The sequence below is a fragment of the Pan paniscus genome, chromosome 1, assembly GCF_029289425.2.
Source record: "Pan paniscus chromosome 1, NHGRI_mPanPan1-v2.0_pri, whole genome shotgun sequence".
NCBI classification, from domain to species: Eukaryota; Metazoa; Chordata; class Mammalia; order Primates; family Hominidae; genus Pan; species Pan paniscus.
Window position 1 is genome coordinate 126329902 of NC_073249.2, and position 4439 is coordinate 126334340.

Here is a 4439-nt window from a genome sequence, read left to right on the forward strand (position 1 = left end):
AATGAAATCATGTCCTTTGCAACAACATGGATACTACTGGAGGCCATTATCCTAAATTAATGAAGGAACAGAAAACCAAATAGCACATGTTCTCGCATGTAAGCATAAGTACCCAATGAGTACTTGTGAACATAAAGATGGCAACAGTAGACACTGAGGACTACTAGAGTGAAGAGGGAAGGAGGGTGGCAACGGTTGAAAAACTAACTGTTGGGTACTATGCTTACTGTCTGGTTGATGGAATCATTTGTATCTCAAACCTCTACATCATGGAATTTGCTGCACATGTAACCCCTGAATCTAAAATAAAAGTTGAAATTATTTTATAAAAGGATACAGAAACAATACTATGTTAACATAAATAGAAATTAAGAGTAGTTATACTAAATTAGTCAAAGTAGGTTTCAGAGAAAAGAATATTACAATGAGTAAAGAAATTCATTCCATAATGATAAAAGAGCAATTCATGAAGAGAACATAACATTCCTAAATGTCTATGCACATAATAACAGAGCTTCAAAATTACATGTAGCAAAATCTGTTAGAACTGCAAGGGAGAAACTATATCCAAGCATTTGATAATATTCAATATCCCTTCATGATTTAAAAAAAAAGTCAAAAAACTTAGTATACAAGGAACACACCTCAACACAATAAATGCCATATACATCAGACCCACAGCTAGTATCATACTGAATGGGGAACAACTGATAGCCTTCCCTCTGAGATCCGGAACATGACAGGAATACCCACTTTCACCACTGTTATTCAACATAGTACTGGAAGTCCTAGCTAAAGCAATTAGAGAAGAGAAAAAAAATAAAGGGCATCCAAATTGGAAAGAAAAAAAGTTATCCTTGTTTGAAGATGATACGATCTTATATTTGGAAAAACCTAAACCTAAAGACTCCACCAAAAAAACTACAAGACTTGATGAATTCGGTAAAGTTGCAGCATACAAAATCAACATATAAAAATCAGTAGCATGTCTATATGCCAAAAGCAAACAATCTGAAAAAGAAATTAAGAAACTAATCTCATTTACAATAGTTAGAACTATAATAAAATACCTAGGAATCAACTTAACCAAAGTAGTGAAATATCTCTACAGTGAAAACTATAATACACTGCTGCAAGAAATTGAAGAGGACACAAAAAAATGGAAAGATATTCCATGTTCAGTAATTGGAAGAATAAATATTGCTAAAATGTTCATACTACCTAAAGCAATCTACAGATTCAATTCAATCCCTATCAAAATACCAAAGACATTCTTCACAGAAGTAGAAAAAAAATCCTAAAATTTATATGGAAGCAAAAAAGGCTCACAATAGCCAAATCTGTCCTAACCACAAATAACAAAACTGGAGGCATCACATTACCTGACTTCAAATTATACTACAAAGCTATAGCAACCAAAGTAGCATGGTAGTGGCATAAAAACAGACAAATACACCAATGGAACAGAATAGACAACCCAGAAAAAAATCCACACATCCACAGTGAACTCATTTTTGACAAAGGTGCCAAAAAACATATTTTGGGGAAAGGACAGTGTCTTCAATAAATGGTGCTGGGAAAACTGTATGTATATCCATAAGCAGAAGAATGAAATTACACCCTTATCTTTCACCATATATAAAAATCAAATAAAAATAGATGAAGTCTTAAATCTAAGACCTCAAACTATGAAACTGCTAAAAGAAAACACTAGGGAAACTCTTTAGGACATTGGATGGGCAAAGATTTCTTGAGTAATACCCCACAAGCACGGACAATGAAAGGAAAAATGGACAAATGGAATCACATCAAGTTAAAAAGCTTCTGTATAGGAAAGGAAACGATTAACAAAGTGAAGAGACAACCCACAGAATAGGAGAAAACATTTGCAAACTACCCATCTGACAAGGGACTAATAACCACAATATATAAGGAGCTCAAACAACTCTATAGGGAAAGAAATCTAATAATCTGATTTAAAAATAGATAAAAGATCTGAATAGACGTTTCTCAAAAGAAGACATACAAATGGCAAAGAAGCATATTAAAAGGTGCTCAATGTCATTGATAATCAGATAAATGCAAATCAAAACTACAGTGAGATATCAATTCACCTCCATTAAAATGGCTTTTATCCAAAAGACAGGCAATAACAAATGCTGAAGAGGATGTGAAGAAAGGAGAACCCTGTTACAATGTTGGTGTGGTGAAGGTCTTAGATATTAAATTTGGCAATAAAAAAGAAGAAGAAGGATTCCCTTCCAAGATGGCAGGTAGGAGACATGGCTACCATGCATCTTCCACTTAGACAGACTGAACAGCATGAGGAGATTCACACTGTGAAATTTTGCTCCAAGAATCACTGCAGAAATGTACCAGGAAAACAAAAGAATTCACAGATCCTTTGAAAGAAGTGGCATGCCACTGCAAACTCCATGAGACAGATAAAAAACTGTGAGTTCAGAGTGTGAAGTGGGGGAGAACCTGCCTCAGAACACACATCCCCACTAGGGAATGTGAAAATCCAGTTCACGGGAGAAGGCTTTAGCCTTACCTAGAGCTTGAATGGATTTAGGGGGTGGTGTGAAATATAAAAGTAAAACCAGCAGCAGGAAGAGTCTCTGTCATTGAGAGCTCCCCCAGCCACCCTCATCAAGGCTAGGATCTCGGCCCACCATTGGATATTACATCTACCCACCTGCCTTAGCCACAACCAATGCCTACCCAGAGATACCTCCCCTATTGGCCTGAAGCCTGAATCATCAACTTTGTAAATAAAATACTGGGAGAGAATTACACAAATAAAGTGTACACCACAAGAGAATGAGATAAGCTTCAAGAGATCTCTGCCATTCCAACTCCATAGGAGACAATGAACTCACCCACATATCAAGAATATAACTACTACAACCAGCATCAGGGAAAGCCAGTGCACAAAGACTGTCTATAACTAAGAAACTCATACAAAGTCTTAACCCCTATAAGCACCAAGAATCAAATTAGGCTAAAATAAACATTAAAGTCCAGTCCTTAAGGGGAGGGGGCAAAGAAACTTAAATTTAAAAAAGCACAGTCAAATCAAAAGTAAATTCAAGAACAATCTGAAGAAATAGTCTACCCAAATGACAAGGAACCAGAAAAGTAATTCTGTTAATATGACAAAACAGGATTCTATAATGCCTGTAAAATGCCACACTAACTCCCCAGCAATGGATCCAACCAAAGGAGAAATCTCTGAATTGCCAGATAAAGAATTCAGAAGGTTGATCATTAAGCTACTCAAGAAGATACCAGAAAAAGATGAAAACCAACTTAAAGAAATTACAAAAACAATACAGGATATGGATGAAAAATTTCCAGAGAAATAGATATTATAAAAAAAAAACTTCTGGAAATGAAAGACACACTAAGGAAATAAAAATGCAGTGAAAAATGTCAACAATAGACTAGAACAAGTAGAAGAAAGAACCTCAGAGCTCAAAGACAAGGCTTTTGAATTAACCCAAACAGAGAAAGACAAAGAACAAAGAATTTTAAAAAATGAACAAAGTATCCAAAAAATTAGGGATTATGTTAAATGGCCAAACCTAGTGTTCCTGAGGAAGAAGAGAAATCTAAAAGTTTGGAAAATTTATTTCAGAGAATGATTGAGATGAACTTTCCTGGCCTTGCTAGAGATCTAGACATCCAAATACAAGAAGCTCAAAAAACTCCTGATAAATCCATCATAAAAATGGTTATTACCTAGGCACATAGTTATCAGGTTAACTAAAGTCAAGATGAAGAAAATAATCTTAAGAGCTGTGAGACAAAAGCATCAAGTAACCCATAAAAGAAAATCTATCAGATTAACAGATTTCTCAGCAGAAACTTTACCAACCAGAGGAATCAGAGTCCTATCTTTAGCCTCCTTAAACAAAATAATTGTCAGCTAAGAATTTTATATTCAGCAAAACTAAGCTTCATAAATGAAGGAGGGATAAAGACTTTGTTAGATAAACACATGCTGAGAAAATTTGCCACTACCAAACCAACGCTACAAGAAATACTACAATAAGTTCTAAATCTTGGAGCAAAACTTCAAAATACACCAAAATAGAACCTCCTGAAGCACAAATCTCACAGGCTTATAAAACAATAATACAATGAAAAAAATAAGGTATTTAGTCAACAACTAACATGATGAATAGAACAATACCTCAAATCTCAATACTAACCTAAATGCTCCACTTAAAAGATACAGAATGGCAGAATGAATAAAAATCCACCAACCAAGTATTTGATGTCTTCAAAAAACTCACCTAATACATGGCTTACATAAACTTAAGGTAAAGGGGTGGACAAATACTCTATGCGAATGGAAACCAAAAGCAAGTAGGAGTAGCTATTCTATTATATCAAACAAAACAGACTTCAAAACAACAGCAGCAAAAAAAAAA